The sequence below is a fragment of the Varroa jacobsoni genome, unplaced genomic scaffold (assembly GCF_002532875.2).
Source record: "Varroa jacobsoni isolate VJ856 unplaced genomic scaffold, vjacob_1.0 scaffold_431, whole genome shotgun sequence".
In the NCBI taxonomy this organism is placed as follows: Eukaryota; Metazoa; Arthropoda; class Arachnida; order Mesostigmata; family Varroidae; genus Varroa; species Varroa jacobsoni.
This window is the reverse complement of record NW_019213333.1, coordinates 235026-258325: the sequence shown is the minus strand read 5'-3', so window position 1 is coordinate 258325 and position 23300 is coordinate 235026. Positions and strand designations below refer to the sequence as shown.

Sequence of the window (23300 nt, the reverse complement as noted above, 5' to 3'; positions counted from 1 at the left end):
ATTGTCAATGTTGGGCATCCGTAATATTTTTGGCTGTAGCGAAAGGGGCGTAGAAAATAGGCCTCCTCTGTCTGAACAAACTAGGGGACAAAACGGAGCTTAAAGGTATTATTCAAAAGATTTACTTTCATTCATGCTCTGCGCCGGCTTTCTGCGGACCCAGTGTAGTAAACCGTGGCGCTTTACTATAGGAGGCCGGCTTATCCAGACTAAAACGCTACATCAAGCAGCGAATCGTTGAAGGAAAAGCTGGTATACCACTTTGTGTTTCTATCCAGGTGGTTCTAATTGGGGTGCAAAGGGATCTATGGGCCCAGCTTTGTTGTCGAATTTATAAAAATAGATGGACATCAATTAATGGTCATAGTGTTTCAGTACCGTGGAGTCCCTAATAAAGACACTACTAATGGCTAAGCCAAGAACTAGAGTAACGGAAGCACAGATTCTCAACGACCGTGACCCCATTGTGAGGTGATAGTGCACGACTGAAAATAGTTTATGGCGGGCTCCTTTGATTGGTAACTACTATTTTTCGGATGTTTTCCAAAAATTACGAACGCCATGGCCGCCTAAACAGCTTAAAAAATTGTCGCTAAAAATGTGTGAACTTTATGCTAGAACGGTAATGATTTGGATATGTCTTGGCTTCATTTTACCACAGTAGACATATAGTACATAAGTAAATATTTCAAATCAACCATGCTCAGCTAAAGATTGTGGGAACAATTTCAACCAAAGACGTTGTAAACATATTTCTCATTTAAAAAATGGGAAATATATTTTAACCAGTTTTACTCTTACATGTACTATATTTTCCATTTACATATTTTTGGGAAAAGGATTAAAGCTGTTAATGCGTGCCCATCATTTCCCTCATCATGCCCAGAAAAATAACTCAAACCATCAAGACACCATTAAAAAAAAAAAAAAAAAAAAAAAAAAAAATATATATATATATATATATATATATATATATATATATATATGTATATATATACAATAATTACTATTAATTTTAGAATTAGGAGTAGTATTATCGTGTGCAATAATTACGCAAGTGAATATGTTATATTTGCGTTCGTACACATTTAATTTCTTATGTGCCAAAATTGAAATAGCCATATATAAAATCACATATAGGGTTCATTGATTCTCTTACATCGTTTGTCTCTTGACTTCCTAAGCTGATTTGTCTGAACTGTTCTGTGCCTGTATACTCTTATGTTCTATTATAACACCGTTGCTTTCACCCGGTCCAAATACTGAGAAAACTGATGTAATTGTGCATTGTTGCATACATCCATCCAAACGCATTCGATTAAATAAACCAGTTGGGTCGATCATGTTAAAAACCTTCCTGCCCACAAGGAACAAACCTTATTTAGCATCAGATAAATGCTATACCCATAGTATTCGTTGTAAACTACTTAGATAAAACTACATTTTCTAGTTGGTTCTTTGTTCGGTCTTTTCATTATTCGTGTTTTCCGTGACGCGTTTAACGTCAATCAAGTTTCTGCGTTTCATATGTACCATACGGTGATGCATCTTAAATATTACGTCGAACTGATAATTGAATTTTACTAAGGAAAGACTATTCTGCTTTGCTAAGTTGAATTTATTCAACAAACTTCGAGGGTTTATCTAATAAACGTCAGTCTCTGCGACCACAATGCTATATCGCCCTTGTAAACGCAAACTTATTCAAACATTAGCTCTTACTACATAGTACTAATATGTGAGAACAGCCCGGCGTGGGCGAACCTGGCTGCTTCGGCAACGAATCTTCAGATGGAGACATTCAGCTGTTAGCCGTACCACACGCTCCAGATGCCATCGTTACGTCTGCATCTGGAATAGTTACGAGCGTTGCCAGCGTCGCTATCGTAAACAACGAATCATTATTAACGCGAGGATAGACTACGACAGATCGTTACCGCTGATTCTTGTGCCGCTATGTTTTAACGCTATGGTGAAAGCAAATGCTGTGGAGTAGTATGACCTGAACTGTATCCTACGGCTTTCTCGGCGTGCTTGGATGCGTCACCACCTTCATTACTGTAATTCGTTCGTATCGGCTCATCAACGGACAGCTAGTTAGGTAGACGTGCCGTATTCGGTTAGTTAAAGATCGGCGGCAGATCTTTATACTCTTGATATTACTATGGGTAACAAATGCAAGGCGAAAGACAACAAGATGTAGGGAGAATCAGTCATCTGAAGCACAGGCCGATCGAAGGACTCCAGCTGCAAACCAAAATACTGCAACGTTAATCGATATAGCTGGCTAAGAGTACCGTGAGTCGTCGATTCGTTCGATCGACATTTGCTAGTTTGACGAACAGCAGTGTCCTGCTCTCAGATGCCGATTATACGAATAGTGATCGATCTTTAAAGCAACACATAGTTCCCCAAAAAACCCAAACCAAAAACTGGGCAGTATTGGCAGTTCAGGGCTAGGTATTATAACGGGCGTGCGCAGGTCGGCTGATCTATCGGGATAATTCTATACGCACCCACACTTTTGGCAGGTTACAGAAGCTACGGCTGATGTTGCCAGGATCTAATTGTAGTCGATGTCAGTGCCTGCCGCCTCAGTCAGCCGGTTCTTCTCTATTAAGAAGACGAAGATCAGAAGTGCAAATATAATAGTTGTTAAGGCGTACGCTGTTAGTATACTAGAAATGCGGTGCGATGTTTGTAACAATAGCTGAGATTAGAAGGAACTCAACTAACAGATAAGCAAGTGGCGGGATAGATAAAACAGCGTTCAGACGACATCTTGAAAGAACTGTAATTTTCTTTATTAAAGTTTGATAAGTGTGTGGTTTCAAGACAGAGTAAGCTCGTAATTGATAACATCTTTATTACCTTGTTCTAGGGTACAACAGGTTATTACGTTAAGGATTATATATGTACATGTATGTATGTGTATGTTGGTATAGGTATCCTATGTAAGCATAGTTAAGTATACTAAATATAGTTTGAGATTCATTCCCCCTTTCTCCCTATCCCTAAGGAACAGTAGTAGGAATTGTGAATGCAGAGATTCATTTTATGTGAGTGAATATCCATATGATTGATTTGTGTGATATGTGAATATACCTGTGTGAAGCTCAGTTGTCCATATGCCGACCGATTCGCAGGCCATATAACCAACATGAGCTTACTCAATAGGAGCTCTCGTTGTATGAATCGCCGACCTTTTCAGTATATGTGCTCGGCCCTCTGTACAAGCATGGTGTTTGTAGGGGAACGATTCTAGGCCAGCTGACTAACTTTCACCTATTCGATGAGAAAAGCACATGAGAAATTGAATTCGTCACATGCCCACGAAGATTATCACACAAAGGCTGATTTCCTTCTGTACTAGTTCAATTCAGTATTGACCGACAAAAAGTGTTCGGGGCTGGGCATTGATATTGACCAATGCATGTTCACAGAAAAAATTTTACCCCTTTTTGGTGCTAAGCACTACAGAATTATGTTACAATACTACGATACGTGCTGCTGAAGAATATAGATAGATCTAGTAAAAACCGCATCACGAGGTATCTGGCGCCACTTACATAGGCGCCACGTGTGCCTTCTCTCGTAGGGTACAATAATATAGCGTAGACAAATTGCCGTAACGTGTTTATTACGAACTCTTATTCTGTGACCAATATAACCGTCGGTATCAAATACTTGATAGATAATAAGGTTTATGTCGAGCATGGACCAGATTCATATATGTTCCATATGAAAATAAACCAAAACATACAATTCCATTTGATTATTCTAGTCTATCTAAAATAAACACAACCAGTATTGACTTCAGTCTTTGCTGATCCAAATTGGAATTCTACTAAGAAATACTTGCCCTGGTCGGAAAACGCTGTCAAAAAAAATACCGAGTCTATGTACTATATACACCCTGCCAATATTTCATTTCTCGAAATCGGCCCGAACACAATCAGATACGCCATCGTTCGATCTGAAGGTTCAACACCAGTCGTTCATTCAAGCAAACTAACATCAGCTCCGAGGCACTTGTGGCGACCCCAGCCACGAGGTTAATAGGAATTGCTTTGGACCTCTGTCTAATTGATAATTACGGTCCACCATCATATACACAGAAATGTATAGTCAAACAGCTGATAATAGCGATCAGTAGTAGATAGCTATAGTGGAAAAAGAGTCACTTCAAAGTTAGTAACATGGGAAAATTATCTCTTTAATTGGAACGCGCTTTTGCTCTTGAAATTCAAATTTTTTCTGTTGTTCCCTGAGACGCAAAATTCGCATTGAGCTCCCATATAATGATTATACGAGTTCCAATCATATGTAGAAATATCACTTATAAGGCTAGTTCGGTGCGTAATTTATACGGCAAAGGGATTTGATTGGCTCCGTTTGAGCTATTTACATATGTCTACATCGTATATCATAATTGCAACGATCGAAAATGTATTGTATAGGTACCTTTGCGCTTCGTCAGTAAATGTAAGCTATGCGACATTTTATAACTTTACTTTATCTGATCAATGTTGGTCAAACTGAACTTTTTATTACTTCAACTTACCTAGCTATGAAGAAATAACTGTCCTGTAAGAACGCAGTAAACGATAGTTTTATTACTCTTCTATGTTTATTGGGTACACGAAATTGTTGATACATTCATTGCTGATCCACACCAGCGGAAGCTAGTCGTTACGGAAATACTTGCGCTGTTCGCAATTGTCGTTTTCATTCTAAGATAAGGGCGCGCGGCTTCAGGGGGCGTGGAACCAGCCAGCGGATCTAGATAATTACTCCTCCTAACCGAGATGTGATAAAAAAAATAAGCACTTCATCGGTAAATCGCAAACGAGCGAGGAGGGGCTGCGATTAGTCTTGACCGCGATTGATCCTAGCCCACAGCTGATGCGACCAACTTTTGTTCTTAGGTCCTAAATAGGTATAATCTGTAAATGTAATTAAACGATTGTGCGACGTGAGCAAACCGATCGTGTACTTCTCTAGCCTAGAACTTTATAAATCCTCGCTTGGGTGTGAAGCACATGAAACAACGATCTCTCACAAAGGGTTTCACGTCTGACTATTTCGTGTTTGGAAAACGAACATTGTTAGTTGTGAAATTTTGTACAGGCGCGCGCGAAAGCATGGGTAGTGTCATCGAATGTTCCAGAAACGTTGTCGTCATAATCCACCACCGTCGTAGCACTGCTCTAGTGAAAGGGTGTCCGTATTAAGCACTCGTTGATAGAAATACAGAAACAGAATCATTGTGACGGCGTCACCCGGTTAGCTAAAATGTCACAGTGATCGGCCAAGTTAGCGCTTGTAGTCATCCAGGCATAATTTGTATTCTAGAAAAACACCACACGAACTCAGCGTACAAACAAGTACGCAGCAAATGACGTCGTCTGACGCGAACTAGCAAAAACGTAACCTCAACTATCACTAGTGATCAACATTTAGATCAGCAGTATCGTCTAGGTCAATGGCATCGTGATAAAACAAGCTCGGTAGCGCGGCGCTCGGAAAATGCTACCTTCTTTTAATCAATACATATTCAGTGTTGTTGCATCTATATTGAAATCATGTTCCGTTTTTCCCTGATTTTTGTGTGTTTATTTTATCTTCTTGTTGTAAACAACATTTACACGGCACAAACTCATATACATCAGCGCCCATTAACCAGTGTCACTGTATACTTGCGTATTGCAGATCTTTCCGAGTTGAGACAAAATACTTAGGCAGATAAACGGTGAATCGGTTACGGTTTGATTTGTCTTGTAAATCGGATCAGCATAAACGTAGCACATAGGATGAATACTATATTAATGTGTACGCATTTATTTAAAGAGTTCATTAGATAACAGCAGAATCAGGCGATGTTCTGGGGTCAGTAGTAGAGGCACCCTTTTGAAACGAGCCTTTGGGAAATTATACCCGTCTGTGTTTAACACAAAGTCTTGTTGTTTAGCGTGTCTGTCTAGAAGTGAAGGAATTGGGTTATCAACAATACCGCATATATGATAGAAGGAAAGGGGGAAAATATAATTAATAGGTGATCCGCGGGAATATCCATACACAGGCATCGTGATAAATTCGTTGAAACTGAGCTTGAATTGTTTAGAGTAGACGATTAGAAACAAAGAACATCTTGTAAGCTCTGATTACAAGAAAGCTCAACAACGATACCTGTTGATCTCTCACCCCTCGGTAAGGTGGGGTGCGCCTGCTTTGACCCCTTACGTTTATTCATGCGGAGAATGGTGGAATCTTTAACTAACTAGTATCACAATGAAACAAATAGAAACATTTAATTGAATCTACGATAAATGCATTATTTCTCTTCACAAAGATGTCTCGAATGAAGTTGACACTAAAAAGCCGATTTTAATACCACCTATTGTATTTTACCTGTGACTATATAGATATGAATGTTTGTGCATGCGGATGTATTGTGCTCCACATAGGGAATATAAAAAACTAGTTGAAAACTATTTCAAATAGCGTGCCTTGTACGGTTATTAAGAGCGATCAAATTCGCACCTGTCAAACGTAACTGTATGACGGACGTTAGCCGTTTTGCGTCCGGAACTTCCACGCTGATCCTCCCCTAGCCATCGCGGTCGATCCTTGTTACAGTAACCTTCTTCATTTGTGAGTTCGCGTCACCGGACCGCGCGTGTTCGGAATCAATTAGTAGTTGAACGGCGGTGTCGTGCTATTGTTGGGCTATTGCCGCCACGAGTCGAGAGTGAAACGCAGAAAAGCGTGGTTACCGGGTGTGCAGGACAGTATTTGGATTTATTACAAAGTAGGAAATTTCGTTCAGGATCAAAGAGTGGACTTGGTTAAGAAATATCACAGTGTAGTAAGAATAATATCTTCATACATGAAACGACGTTTAAAATGACCTAACTCTTTACCGTCTGTTGCAAGACGCTGTATTGCCTCAATTTGCTGAAATGAGTAGTAATGAGATTACCTATATAGTTCAATTTTAGTAGCTCAATTAGGCTTTTAACTGGCCTATTTTTCTTGGTCCTTAAGCCAGCAACCTCCGTTAAGGTAGACTAAGTACAAATATGTACGTACCTCTGTGCAACAGATAGGGTCTTTAGTTTAGCCTTTACTAAGTGGCAAAAAATATCACATTGTGGTCATACTAAGTTAGCAGCGGCTTACTCCGTGGTACGATAAGGCAGGTTATCAAGTTGTTCAATGCATTAATCCATCTGGTGATTTACATTACGGCAATTACGATGTTTACGAGTTGTCTTCCTGTATTCACTTGTTTATGATTTCTCCATTGTGTATGCGCACATATGTAGTACATCGTCTTCACAGTATCCGTAGCCCCTGTATACCCTGCCTTTTTATTGGGGTAATATTTTTTTTGCATTTGACGGCGATTACCTTCCTTGGCCGCTTTTTACAATAGTAGCTTTTCAGTGCCCAGGAATAAATGACATTATTATTTGGACACATAAAACGACCATACGCTGAAGATCGTATCGAATAAATATGCCATCGATAAAACATGACGTGCGCCAGGCTCTGAAACGGCCGCTGCTGTTACGGTCTCATCTTCTGCCATTATTACAATCTGGACGCGTCCAGGCGTAGGCCCCGTGATGGCCTGGGAGCGGTCTGTGGTTAAGTGTCGTGATGCGTTCGACGATATCAAAGGAAAGCAGGACCAACAGCGGCAACAGCGCTCAGCAGCAAAAATAATCAAATCGCCGAATTGTTATGATAATCTCCTGTATTTGGTGCGTCAACACGATAGCAGCAGCAGCAGGTGCCTTCCTCCATTGAAGTCGTTCGACTTCACGATGAGGCTCAGTTCCTGTTCCTGGTAGATGATGGTGACAGTTGCGGCACTTTGTTACGTGCGTAGAGCGAGGAAAGGGTAGAAATACGGAAAAAAAAGTGAGCCAAATTATCGAAAAAGAATAGAGAAGATACGAACGTTTTCGTTGATTATTGTCCGCAGTTATCATTCAGTACTCTCTTGTTGTCACTCGTTGTTGGTGAGTGAGTGAGTCAGTGGGGCTGGCGAAAACGAATCGCTAGATGCCACAGTCATTAGCAGCAACAGCAGCGGGAAGACATTGTCGTAGACACTGCTGCCATCGGACATTGGCCGTATTTGAAAGTCTAATCTGCTATTAAGCGTTGAGTGACCTGTTGGAACCGCTGATTCTGCGGGTGTGCACAAACGGAGAAGCTGTTTACAGCTGGCTGCATGCTGTCTTCCAACGATTTTGAAGAGAACAATGACGATGATGAGGATTTTGTCGTCTGCAATGCTATCGTGGCGGTCGCTGTTGTTGACATAATTTCGCTTCCGCTGGATAGCGTTTGGTCACGCAGAGATTGACGAGGCTGCTAATGGCGTTTGCTACGAAAAAATAAAGGCTTAACATAAAATAACATATCATCAAACGTTCACAATATTTGTTTTATGTCAACTCTGCCACGTTACCCATATGAAAAACCTGTTTTGTCACTTGCATAAGGGTTGCATTTTTCTTTTATCATTGATGAACCTAGATTAGGTCGAAGGCGGCTTCATTGGCTCGTCACCAAGTGTTTACATAAGTCTGAGAGAAGGCGGAACGAAAAAATTGCGCCGAAAATTCAGGCTGACTATGCGACGTTACAAGACTGCGTGTGACTAACAAACAAATGTGAAATATTTGCACCGCACATTGTTTTCTAAGTTTTTAGTTCCACTCTGTGGATAATATTCTTAACTGTATATTCAATGACTTACCTACTATATTCTGTATTTTGCCAAGTACCATAGCGGCAAACGCTTATTTCGGGAACTGCTATGCAGATGATTTTTGCGGTGCTATTTTTGCTTATTGTCGATCAGTGACTGTTCGCTATACTACTTTCCTACCGCTGTCATCAACGACACCGCGGTCGTCTGTCGCGTTAAGTTCTTCACGTTGAAACTGCAAAATAGTAAAAAGTTGAATAACAATGCCATGCGTTGGATCCAGTTAAACCTAGTCTCTCCTAGTTTTTCCATAAGTGTCGGCCATTGCATAGTCTTTTTCCCGTATAGTCCCATGACTTCATGATACTATTCGTTTTGTAAAGGAACTAACAAAATCCGATTTCGGCGAAACATATATCGATTGGTAGATAGGTCTCACTCCGATGCCAAGATTTCGGCATTTAAATTTTGTTGTAAATAGAATACGTATGCCTTTTGTGTATGATTGATTTAGTAAACTTATGGACGTAGTCGATAATTTTTATTAAGTTCGTTCTCGACGATAAATAGTAGAATTAAATAGCACAAGAAAATGAATCGATCTGAGTTAAAGCTTATCCTCACATGTGTTTCAAGTATACGAACTGTTTTCGCAAGTGTTTTTACTGGCTACTTTTGTAAGGAACGGGAATTATCACTGTCATACCTAGAGAAGGCCTCAGGTCTTCTCCAGTTCTCAGTTCCTTCGCCACACACATGATGCGTTCAGGTGTACAGAAAACCTTTGGCGACTATTGAACGCTGACAAGGAACGTTACTTATCGTCTGTACTGGCTAGATCTGGAACCTAAGTAGGGAAATTTACTTTTTCTATCATGACAAAATCACAGCAGTCACTTTACACAAACAAGCCATGTTTCGCCGAAAAGCAAATAACATCGGTTATTCAAACGCAGTAATTGCCGTGAAATGTCGAAAAACTGGGGATCAAGCTTTATTACAAGGATGAATCGGTGATCTTTTTTTTTGTTATTATGAATTTCCTCGTACGTATCTGGTGTCAGTTAAACAAATATACATTAGGTCATTACGTGCACACTAGTATTGGGTCTCTGGCCAGGCCTGAGCGGTCCATTTACACATAAGGTATCTGTTCTAAATCCACGTTATCATAGCCCACCAACCCAGCGTTCGGAACTTTCGACCAAGCTGTCTCGTGAAGACTCCAGCCAAAACGAGATTTATTTGATACAGTTGGTCTGACGACAACGGCTGAGCTACTATATGACTGGAGATAAGCATCAAAGATGTGTTCACTAGATAACACGAGAGATGTCACACATGTTCTATAGTGACGATCTTGCAAGCAATCATCAGAAATTACATCAGTTACTCGGCTGGTAAATGTTTACCTTTCGTTTGTTGTTTGCGAATACGCGGATGACTCGTGTGGAGTTTTCCGGGTAGAAATCATGTTAGCTTTTCTTTTCGTCGGCATTTTCGTTTATATATATATATGTGTGTATATATATATGTATATATAGCCTCAAATGTTACTTCTCTCAACAGAGAAAAAGTTTTTTGAGCTCCAGCGAATTGTGGTCTCAGCTGCGATGTTCCCAGCGCTGGTGCGCGAATCCTTAGCTCGGCTCAGTTCGACAGAAACAGCTTCATAGCTGTGTGTGTCATCCTTGTAGATATGGGCCTTACAGGCCAATCAGTACGCCCTAGATTTGTTTACTGTCGCGTAACTGTTGTACTGCCGAGTAATATAGCACTTACGTTTTTGTGGTGAAAATTATCGCGGGTCGAAATGTTCATGTGCGCTCTTGCATCTACACGTTTATGCCCCTCCCTTTTATACGTTACTAGCGTATCGGTAACGCATAGACTGACTTAGAAGGCTGCTAGTTACTGTCGAGTGGTTGCTTATTGGCTAATCGGTATTGCTGCGGGGTCATTGCACGTCGGGTTGTCTAACGTGAAGAAAATGGGCATTCTTGTGATTGTTACCGCGGCTCCTGTAGCCGATAAAAGGTACTTTTGGTGCTGGAAACATATTCGTTTTTGATAATTACATTTCTTCGGTTTGACTGTCTAAACAACAGAACACCGCAAGGGCTCGGAAGAAGCGAAGCTATCGCTGATACACTTACGGCTCTATAGTAGTTAAGTTACAGTGACTGTCGTATAGAAATTCATATACACTATATAACTACACTATATAAAAAGTTGCCATTACAAAAGATTTGTGTGTATATATAGATATAATGTCTAAAGTCAATAGATATACCCGCAGGCTGGCGGACAGTTCAACGCGTGGGGGTTTCGCTTACTATAGTAGAGATTGATGCAGCGCTTATCGGTGAGACTGGGCAGGTGGTATCTTATCGTATAATGCGTCAGTCGATCGTTTGCTCACGGCTTGTTTTATTGCTTCAAGTAATTTCATTGAAAAGTTAGTCACGAGTGACTGTTATAATTAGTTATTAAGTGATTGTAGTTAATTAGTTAATTACAGTGAAGCTTTGAGCGGATAACTCCTCGCGCCTTTTCATCAATGCTCGAGTTGTTCTCAGCGGCTCATCCTACGGCTCGTGCGGTTGCCTGGAAGCGTTCTACAAACTGAGCTCCGCAAAGTTATCATTTTGGGGACTACGGCGATGCCGAATGGAAAATTTATAACGGGTCGAGGCGAATCGCAGTAATCGTTTCAGTCCTGGAGTCCTAGCAACGATCTGATCATGGAGGCGATAAACAACGAAGAGTGTCGAAGAAGAGTCACTTAGAGGGATTTGAACCACCGTCACGGGCATTATTAATAGATCTAGTCGGGTGACGGCTGTCCTTCGGGTAATAGCGTTGGAAGCACCAGTGACTATTGGGACCAATTTGACTTGGCCCTTTTCTTTTCCGCTTCGAAATGTAACATTTGATTATGAATAAATTCTGCTAATATATATGCTTGTCCAAAGGTGGTGGCCAGCCTACGGCTGTTAGATAAATATCTTTTTATGAATTTGTAGCGGCGCATGAGGCTGCGTTCCAACTCTTTTGCTTCTGATAATCACAGTAATAACCGATAGATATCATTCGCAGCTAGTCGTAATGAAGGTGGGGGTCTACGCAGACCATACTACTTCTTGAGAAAAACGAAGCTGCAGGAGAACAGTTTATGACAGCTCCAACGGCTGCCGACATCGCACCGCGGTGTTGTTGAGATACGCTTAAGGCGCTTGATTTGCACCGCGACCGTCATTGCCTCTCCAAGAAGATACCTTTGCGGCCTGTGTCGACGATTGGTACTCAGATTCCACGTATCATAATAATAACACTTAATTGTTTGATAGCGGCCACGTTCTTCGTACTGATTTTCGGGACGATGCTAGTGTTACCCAAAGTTTAATTCACTATCATCGAGCGCTAATTCAAATTGTTCGAATATGTACGCATTGAGCGAAACCAAGATTGTAGAGCAGTTAATATGGCTACCCAGCCTTATATCGCAAAAGGCGCTGTTGTATTCGAGGTTATTCTATTTGTTGTTTTCATATATTCGAATGGATGCAAACAATAAAAAAGTAAAAATACGCAATCACCAATTCGCTCTGTGAGCATCTTGTTGGCACGACTTCAAAGCTTGACACTTCACATCGCGCCCAATAGAAATTTCAATAACTAGATATAATTTTTCTCCAGACTATTAAAATCTGCATAGAATAAACGTAGCTAATTAGGTGCTTCATTTATTATTTACTACTAAGATCATTACTGATCTATAACATCTCTACGAGGATTGCCGTGCGTACATGCTGCCCCACAAGAGAAGCGTTTTAGCGATTTTTTTCCAAGCATAAATTGGCTATCAAACATCCGTACGGACAAGTGTATATATTATACTCCCTTAATGATATACGCACCACTCAGTGATTGTTTATACAAGAAACGTTTGCTTTAGATCTACGAACCTTGGGGTAAAGGCTAGTTGGTTTTCCGAAGCGTCTTACGCCTGACGACTGTGGAGCCTACCGTCAGTCACTTCGTTGACAACAATACTGTGCGAAATGCCTCGAGATAAAAAGGCAACGCAAAAATAATACGGCCATTTCCAAATACCTTTCTAATCTGTGAAGTCCATTCTCTTCGGCCAATTTTGGCAGCTCGTTGTGATGTCTCATTATCGGCTGCTGTAGCAATCGCATTTAAATCGCACATTGAAAATTAATATTTTTATAAACTCGGGATTTTGCAGGTCTGCAGACCACGGCTTCAGTTTGGTTACTGGAAAGGTGCCAGCCACATGGCCCTGTTGTATGCTTGATGGACCCGTCGTTGGGCATTTGTTGCTGCTCAATGACATCCTCAGGCTATATGTATATGTATATATATATATTGGCTAGAGTTGATTTCTTCGGCCCGGGTTGAAGCCGATGTAAAAATTAACCAGGTCAGGGCAGCCGGATGGGTCCCGCTAGCGGAAACACAGCTTTCTCGCTGGAGGTTCTTTAATTAAAATCTCTCTCTCTCTCTCTCTCGGTATATATATGTATAACTATGTGACGCCATTAATCCATCCGTTCTACATGGACCACTCTATCCAATCCAGCGCTTCGCGCTGCCTTTCTGCAACTCCACGTCCTCCGCTCATCTTCTTTATTTTCTTCTTGCGGCCTCCGCCCTGCCGTGTTCATGCTCGTCGCTTTTCAAAGTATCGTGCTCCGGACCATATATGTTTCCCGTGTCCAGCGCCGATCTTCTCCCTTCTTCAGTTGAATCGTAGCAGTTCGCGCGGATTGCGCCGCTTTTTCGCTGCAGGTCCTTTGCCGATTTCGCCACGATAGTTTGTCGTCCTGTTTGGCTGGCAGACAAACGGACAGACAATGATTTTTTTTTAATATGACGGTGTTGATCTTGGCTTGATGATTCTTAACAGAAGTGGTAAGAAGTTGTATCGCTGCGCGCTGCGTTGTGCGTCTGCCGGCACTGCTGTTGCCGACCAGAGTCTTCCAACCGATCGGTCGGTCCCGCTCGTGGCTTTAGCTGCCCTCTCGGCCGCCAGTATCATGGTGCTTAGAGGAGAAGGAAATATCTACCAATAGCATTTCCAACGCGATGGAAGGCAATCTTCAGAAGCACGCAGCAGTACAACTAGCCCCCATAGTGAGGATCGCCATAGCAAATAGCGGCGGCATGGCGCGTACATCACGGACACTACTGCGGTGAAACTGAGTTTGTGCGTGCGTCTTAAGGCTATTCAGATACCGTTTCATGCGTATTCCGTATCTTTATAGTTAGTTTGCCTTAGATGTGCATTATATGCACTGGGTGCACATCCTCAACTCGCGTTTTCAAGTGGATGAATAGGTATCTCTGTTGAAACGCTGAACACGTTGTGTATACTGTTATCGTTTGTGGCGTATTTAGGGATGCATAAAGAAGCGCTAATTTTCAAGAATGGCACCAACATCGGATCCGGATCGTGCCTTAGTAAGCTGAGCCGGTTGTCCTGCATGCTCAGAAATTAGGTCTTGCTTTGAGTAAGACGACCTTGTGCTTGTTGGCTATTGCAAACTGGGCTGTGAATGTCAAAAACTGAAAATAAGCACAACAGTGGATTAATTTACCGCTCCGGATATAACTGCACCGAATTTCCTTGGCCATTGCCAGCGTGCTGAGGGTCTTGGGGAGTAAAGTGATTGGACGGATAGATAAAAACTCAGTCGTTCAAACACCATTCGGCAACAACAAATAATGACACGTGGAGCCGGTGTACTTTCGTTGGGTGACTGCCAGTACCTTACGAGCGTTTGTTCTTGCCCTTTACGTACACCGGTCTCGAAAGATTTATACTATCTTGAAGTTAGTAGATAAGAAGAACCGTTGACAATAACATATCTACGATTAAATTTGATTCCAATTAGCAGTACATAAAGCAATTACATGAGCTGTGGTGGAGTCATTTTTCAAGAAGTTAAAAATGACTGTATTACAGCTAAAAAGAAATGAAACATTCAAAACCTATTGCTATATATATATATATATATATATATATATATATATGTGACCATCTGTGTCCGTTGACCTAAAAGCGGCGTTATTTAGTTATTGTTGTTTCAGTGCGACCTTTAGTGACGCCCATTATGTGGCCATCATTTTTCTCCAAGCAGGCCATGCAAATGATATATGCAATAATATAGCTTGGTTTGTTTTGACGAGATCATCAGCACCTCATTGGTACGTAAATACTTCGGTTTGTAGGTTTTAATGTTTTTACCATAGCAATTGCTACTTAAGTTAGAAACTGTTCGCTGGCATCCTTTGATGCGCGACAATACTGTGATTACGGAGCCTATTGATAGAGCAGATTTTTCGCTGGATGCATGAGGATTTAAGGAATAAAAATGTAATAAAATTTCTGGTAACCGGGCAGATCAAAAATAAATGCATTTATACCAATCTTAATGGCAAGTGAGCGTCCGGACCTGAAGACTTTATCCTGATACGACCCTATATTTTGAACTGTAACCTCAAATGGACGAAATGCAAGACTTCGCACCACTTGTCACATTTACAAGTGTCTTAGCGATTTCCAGTCTAGTGAGGGTTTTCTTTACGAAGTCTTTATTAAGGCATCGCTTTTCCAAACAAAATCGGAACGATTTGTCGGGTACCGTAATCTATTTACCGTTTATTTGGCAAGGCGTTAACGCCAGCGTGTGCTCCTAACGCCAAGGAGATCCGACCCAGCAGAACTGCTTCGCGTAGGTCACGATTAGAAAAATCCCGGTTTCTGCCGCCAAATCTAATCTCCTGTGTTGTATTTCCGCTGACGTTGGAAAATACGCCGATTCTGACATTTCACGTGATGTTTTAGCGTAGCCGAACGGCTGAAGGGAGGTCGCTGTTGTCGCGTCATGCGCGATGTGGAACGAAAGCGGATTTCGACAAGCAGAACCGCACTAAAAAGCAAAAGTTGTTCGCCGGCTCACTGATACTGATCATTCGAATTCGGTAATAGCGCCTAATCAATAATAGTGAGTTATTTTTCCGCTTGCGTTTACTTGTGGCAGAGTGTTACGCGTAAGCCTCTTGTAACTGTATATATTACAGAGATATTGAAAATTGTACGCACTCGCCATGTGTAAACTTATATATGATGCATCCAGAAAAATATAACGGATACATTATTGATATTGAATATACTTAGCAATAACAGAACTGTGTTTAATAAGAATTGCTCAAAGCGGCGGGGATTTAACTTACCTATTACTATCAAGCCCATAAACTTAGAAATCGACAGAGATAGAACTAGCAGCCTTCAGGTTTACTTACTGGACCTAGTCGTATGAGTTCCCGCAGTTTAAATAAAGAATATTCGAATACATTCTTCCTATGTGACATGCCAATTTGTTCTCTAGCTCATGAAAACATGCGGCTATACTACTTAGACCGATACGTTTTTATCAGTGTTTTCATGTGCTTTAATAGATTTTTCTGCTATACACAAACGAGGGATCTAGGTTTGTGTCCAGGCGTAGATACATGGCGCTTTCGAGCTGGAAGCCGGCCGTCTGAAACAAGGCTTGATAACTAAAATACCGAGCGAAAAATATCATGCTGCCCAAAAAGAAAAATATCAAAAAGACCCTGACCTAAGATCCCGTAACGCTGATACCCCAAAATACGGTGACACGTCCTTCTGATAGCATAACTAAGTGGCCCGTCATTGCGCTACCAATAATTGCAGGAGAAGTATCGAACTCGCTCATATTTTTCCTACAGACTTAGCTTTGATTGAAGCAAAACGATACTTGGTGTTCATGTTACTTATATATCATGTTCTGATAGTCTTGCATAGCCATCGACTTGGGTTAGAAAAGAGACATGGCTACCAGTCCAGCGAATCTGATCTGTATATCGGCTAAGCATTGTCAAAATCCAACCAAAATAATCGTCATATTGACGAAGAGTATCGGGACTTTGGTAATATGACCGGTGCTATTTCCAGGCTTCTTTATCAACACCTGGTGACGGAATCAGTGCTCATAAGTCATACTAATTATCTCTAGTAACTTTACAGATGGATGTTTAACCATTGCCTTCATAACCAAGAACACAGGAAATAGTTGGCCTTTGACGCATCGTCCGTCCGGAAGCAACCTGTTTGTCTGGCTGTAAATTAATCAGGCAGCCATCCGCGTCGTAGCTGGCAGGCGCAGTCAGGGTTCCTGCGTCAGCAGTTTTAAATAAAGGGCACAAGTTGACCTAATGCCACCGTTGTTGTGAACAACGGAGAATTACTACTTCGACTGGACCGAACGGTGCGTGAGATGATCTATTGTGCGGCTGGATGTGCATACATGTAACGGTAGAACGAGTGAAGTGTCATTAGATTTTCCCAACACTGAACCCTGCAATCAGGTTACCCGTTCGTGTCAAGAAGGTTAAGGCTGACAGGCGGCGGGCTGCCCCGCAAAGGAAAAATAAATTTCTATCGACTATTTTAGCCGATTATCCTAGACACATGTTTGCCTGGAAATTGGAATAAATCACGAGTACAATGTGCTTGCCCTGCCAAAAGCAATCAGTAGAATATTTAGAATATATTGAGCATATCACTCAAACTCTGTACTTGTTGGAGGCGTTTCGACAAGAGTCACGAAAAACATCTGAGTTCGACTTAGCGTTATGTTTACTGAATGGTGCAAATTATAGTAATTGTTCTGCGTTTTGTGTGTAGGAAGCTTTGTGCTTCATGGACTGAGCACAGTATACAGTGATGTTTTACGAAGGCCCGTGAACTGAGGCACGAACGTGACACCCAGTGATGAACTCTATAGAGAGAAAAATTAATAGTCCCTTCTAGCTTACGAGTGGACCGGCTTGACAGACAACTCGAATCATCAATATTATTGTGATAGTAATAACAGACGCTGCGCTCGAAGTAGGGCATCTAAACTATATACAAATACTTGCTGCGAAAACCTTTGATTTTTGTTTATTGGCCACATTTTAGGCATGCCATTCTATTTTCAACATACATTCCGCTTGTCGGGTAGCTTCTGTGACGACACTCCGTCAAAGTAAAGAACTGCTCGGAACCATCGCAGGTTTTCTAGTGACAGCCGAAGTTGATTGTATCTTTTCTCTAGACTAGAGGATTCCCAGAGCCTTCACCTATCGTCTAGGGCAAGACATAATATAGCTTCGATGTACCTTACGATCTGATAGTTTGTATTATCGAAGCCGTTTTTGTCAGAAACAAATGCTGTCAAGGTTTGACCACATGATTTATGATATGTCTGTTACAGATGCTCAGCGAGAGACGCATGAAAGACGTGCAGGCCAACGGCACACCATTCTGTAATGGGACTTTCATAGGCTATTGCTTACAAAGAAGGCCACATCGAAAGCCTTGTAACGCATTTTTGCGCAACGCAGTAGACCTTGTAGCGGCTTCTGCCAGTGACTGTCGCGGCGACGATGGGAGAGATGAACATCGTCAGCAGTTAGGTTGTTTGGGCCACGCGTCCGGAAGTTTCGCTGTTGGAAAAGGAGCGCTAATTGAACACGTGGCCGTCAGTGAGAAATAAAATTTATCGTGTGTTAACTTGCCTATATTACCGCCAGTATCAGCGGTCGAGTTTCATGTGAAACTGCGAAATCGTTAAAAAACCGTTACGTACTGTGAAAATTTGCTTGGATTATGCCGTAGGATCGAGGCAGGCGCGGGGTCAACTGCTCGTTCAGTCGGTCGACAAGTACTTACCTTATCATCCAACTGAAAGTAACTGCCTTCTGCAATGAGTAATTTAAGTCGAATTTGTGTTTTCTCACCGCTCCTACGCAGCAACTAAATGGCTGTACGCTGTTGTGTACCTTATGAACACTGTTATACAAACCGACCCATATCGCCATTTTTCTACCCCAATTCAACCCAATTTATGCCATTATTTACGTTTCATAATGGTAATTACCATAATTTCCAGAAGTGCAGTGTCGTGTCCATCCGTTCAAATACGACCATTATTATGAATATCGACGAGAGTCAAGAAGTGCTTCGCTGCACTTTGCCAGCGTTTATTATGTGGATCATACGAAGCCCATCCCTCCCTTACGTCTCTATAGAAGGTACAGTTAGAGAACACGGCAGCATCGCGCGAAAGGAATGATTTAAGCAAAGCGATGTTTTGAACGAATTCGAAATCTTCTCAGTATTTCTAAAACGATAATTCTAAAACGAGATCAAACATTGTCTTTTTTTACTGCGCAACATATAGTAGATGTTTGCGGTTGACGACACGCAAGTCGCAACATGAAGAATGGTCGACTCTGACGCAGGCCAGCCGAGACGATAGGGTTCTATGCTTCTGACTTACGCAATGCTCAGAAATGAATTTTGATACGTAAATAGTACGTTTCAATGAAACAGCCGAAAGGATCTATATCATAGCGCTAATCCTATTGCTAAATAGAAAGCGGCGTCCAAGGCTTAGGGGAGACGGGGGCGCGCGTTCGTTGCCTATTTCAAAAAAGTTCAATGTTTCACCTAGTACCGCCTATCATGTATTTAGAGACTACGCATAAAAAACATGGCGGCACCCTTCAGCTACTGTCGCCACTGTGCTCATTGCCAACTCATTGCCTGCCGCGAAGGTGTCAGTTTTGACGTTTCAGTCCGATCCTGTGCCATACGAAATAAGCATTATTCACAAAATTGGCTTACGTAGCTGAAAATAACTGGGAGTTCGCGTATGTTTTGACGCATCGTAGAGGGGTGCTTGTAGATGTTTTCAGCTGGAAACGCTTATGGTCTACGAGCAAACACGAATGCCAAGGATCGATATTAACGTGGCCTCCGGGTCTTTGGTGTTCTTCAGTAGCTGATAATTGTGTGAGGCACAAGATCATCACATTTCAAAACGAGGCATTCGGGTCACCTATTTGCAATTGTAGAGAAGGATGCATAACGCACCGATATTTTTCTCTTTCTGCGCTTTGAGGTACGCCTTAACCAATCTACCATGCGAGTGTTTACTAAGTTGTCCTTTTTTTTTTCTTTAATTCCCACTTGAAGCTTCTTGGATTACGTTTGAGCAGTAAGTATCGTTCTTATTCATAGAAAAAGAGCAAAAGTTCATCAGTGATCGTCTCCATTATGCCGCAGTCAACATGTTGTTGGTTAGTAGTAATCTCCTTTAAAAACATGCAAGTTAACAATAAGAGCGGGGTTGTTTGTCTATCAAGAACCAGGCAAGGTAGTCGATTAGGTGGCCGCACCACTATTACAAGTTTCAATCAACTTAATCAGGCTGATTTCACGATCACAATCAGAGATCGCTGCTTTAAGGCCGAAGACATATACATGTCAGACAGCATGTGTAAACAAACAACATACATGTATATATAGACACGTTTGGTTTGGGTATGTTCCTTATTATCATTATGTCGACTTACAGCGCCCTTCGCGCGTGAATGTTGGATTAATAGAATTCCGTGAGACCGTTTTGTCGTTCGTACCATACTCGATTATCTAAAGCGCGATTAGAAGTGCATCACGCTGGTGACTTTCTCAGCACATGACAGCAACGTGAAAATCGTTGGACTCGGAAATTTGTCACTAAATATCTACAATAAAATATAATAATTATAAAGGTTGAATAATAACGCTGCTTGTTCAAAATAGAGTTTTTTGTTTGCATTTTTTTTTTTGTTTTTCACTAGTATGTTAACACTGCATTCGCCAGCAGGTCAGTTGATGGAACAACGTTCGCTTTCTCCCGCCACTTCCATTCGCTGGTGTCGAATCTTGACATCCGATATTGGCTGAGATATGAAAATGCTGAACGGTACTATCAATCTTTCTAGCTTTTCCAGCAAGCGATAATACGTGCGCATCGTAAATAAGAGGCGGTGATAGGAAGGTTCAACACTCAGATCAGTCAAACCGATCCTGATCAAGACACGTGCTTGTGGCGTTCCCAGATTTGCCATGTTGAGCAGAAGACGCGCATTATGTTAAATATCGATACTATGAGTCATTATTAATCTTGGACTCGCCAACAATATTCGCCAACGAAACCTGTTATTGGATTTGAGGCGGTCGCATTTAAAAAACGTACTTGGGATCTGAGAAATTTATAATTTTCAATCGTTCGTTCGATATGAATGGTGTCGGGAGATCTGGATAACGTCATCTTCATTTGCTGAGAAAATTATCTTTGTCATGCGCTCGAATACAATGCTCAGTCGAACTCTGATAGCCATTGGGAGTCGTAGAGTTTCACCGGAACTTTGGCTTGTGCGTGGGAATGACAAATTCTAGAACATTAAAAGCAGTTCAGAGAACTTTTCGAGCGGGAACTATTGAAGTAGTATTTTAAAGCATCTGTAAACTTTCAAAGTATTATCGATTAAATGAATCTGCGGCTTCAGAATTAAGTGGCATCAGTGTGCGGCTGTTGTGCAAGTCGGGTATCTCTCTGGCATCTCCAATTTCTAGTATATACATATAAACGACTGTGGCTATTGAAGTTACGAAGTCACTTTGACAAGGGGAATCAGCTCGAACAGCAATTTTCTGCTAATCATATATCGATGCAGACAATCATCCATGTCAGAATCGACGAGTGAGGTCAATACGGATTGTGTTGCAGCAGCAGACGCACCAGCGACACCTTCGCCGGTAGCTATTGCTGCTGTTTGTGGATAAAGTCAGCGAAAGCTTGCGTCTCTCCAAGCGCCTACAGCAGATACGGCTTGTAACAACAGTTTAGCCCATATCGGTGATGGCAACAAAATAACGCCGTCAGCGCCGATCCAACAATCACTTCGATCAAGGGCATGCTTGCCTAAACCACTACGGCGGACGGCGGCTGTAACAAAAGAGTCACCAGCGGGTAAACGGATGACTTTATCGGCTTCTAGTGCCAGTACGGCCAACAGCTCCAAGGGAACGTCGATGGTAAGAACAGCCTAGTTACACTGTCCTAATAGTCGAACTTTTAATGTTATTCATGTTTTTGCTGTCAGCAATGGTGATAGCACTAGATACACTAGAGGCGATGCGCGGGAAGACTGTCACGAAACTATCCCGAGGTGAAAGAGTGCCGGGCAGAAGACCAACGGGCGGGTAGGTCCTGAAGGCCCCAGCTTGAAGTCGTCGATGGTAGCAAGCACCGTGTTGTTATTGTTGTGTATTACTATTGACGTTAGATCTTCGGGCCAGGCAGTCAATAGCCACGCCTTTAGGCTACAGATTGGCCCCAGCTTGCTCATCGCCTACGTTCGATGCGTTCTTTATCGATACGATGTCGACGTTAGCGTCGAAGCCGTAACATTTGGTCGTGCGGGTTTGTTCATTGCCCAGGTCAGCACGAAATCATCTAACGGCTTGTCGTGCTGCTAAATGACCCATCAATTGAAGTTAGCTTGTGTCTAAGATGCTAAAAACGCATAATTTATAATCTAACTACTTTATTATGTTTTAGGGATACTGTTTTGCGGTGGACGTTTTTTTCACCTTTGTTGTACTACACTTCGCAGTGAATACGTCCAGTTGTGAACTAATCATCAAGTGGTCATGCTAAAGATCGAATTGGAAGTGAACCTTTGGGCATTTGGGTGCTAAACAAAAAAAGCTTATGTCGTGTCGCCCTCCAGACGTCCGCTCAGCCTCGTTTGATGCCAGCAGCGCATTGGACACAAGAGAATAATAAGTTGTTTGTATTACGTTAGTACGAATGTTGAATTGGCGGTGACAGTAACCTTCGAATGCTGATTTTCTCCACGCTAGCAGCGACCTTTCTTAAATGGAAGTAAGCAAAATAACAATCCAATAAAATATGGTGGAATGCCTACGCTGCACGAAATGTTTGACAGTCATATTGTTCATTGTTAGTCTATACTCTACGTATTACCCGTGGATAGGTTCGGAACACTCGGAGCTGTTTAGATATAAGTTGTACCGGCAATACGGTCTCGGTTTGTGCGTTCAATAGGAACCCGAAAGTTCGAATGATTTCTGCTCTAGAGTATACGGCGTATCTCCAATACGATTGATTGTGTAAAATTGTGCAGATGAGGCAGCGCTGTGGAGTTCGCACACGTGTATATACTCGTTCACGCAGAGGTGAAGCACACTGAGGCGAGCGAGGGTGTTTCTAGTAGGAAAAATTGCCATTGACCACTAACCCAAATAACGATATAGCGGTTATTCTACTAATTAGAGTTCTTGAATATTATCGTCGATTTATGCATTCGTTTATTGAGTCTGTGTTCTTTCTCTCGTGTTGTTGTGTCATCGACGATAACTCTAATCAAATTCAATGGACGAAGCCAAGATCTGATCTGTCACCGTTGTTACACTTATTCCAGAACCGTCCATTTCATGTGTACATTTCTGCTACGTCTCAGTGTCATCGCTTCGGTTTGAATGTTGGCGCCTTTCCAGCATCGGTCGTATTAGCAACAGCAGTGGTCGCAGTAAAAACGGGTGATCGAGTCCGAAACGGCCGTTAGGGTTTCACGTTTGACACTCCGTCTAGACCCGGCCATCGCGTGAACAGAAGCA

The 23300-nt window shown here is 41.9% G+C and overlaps 1 protein-coding gene and 1 long non-coding RNA gene across 8 annotated transcripts in view; one reads left to right on the top strand and one right to left on the bottom strand.

The window, feature by feature from the left end:
- LOC111260356 (septin 7-like protein pnut) overlaps positions 1-23300 on the top strand; it is a 55474-nt gene that overhangs the window by 7431 nt on the left and 24743 nt on the right. The window lies entirely within an intron of this gene.
- LOC111260357 (uncharacterized) lies at positions 915-8488 on the bottom strand. 5 transcript variants are annotated; one of them, XR_002680294.2, is made up of 5 exons: positions 6544-8488; positions 4565-4946; positions 3106-3285; positions 2517-2613; positions 915-2247 (listed from the first exon to the last, which is right to left on the bottom strand). It is a non-coding gene; the product is annotated as an uncharacterized LOC111260357 (long non-coding RNA). The 5 variants fall into 5 exon arrangements; XR_015311024.1 differs by having other exon boundaries at positions 4565-6729; positions 7093-8488; XR_015311026.1 differs by having other exon boundaries at positions 4565-6729; positions 7970-8488.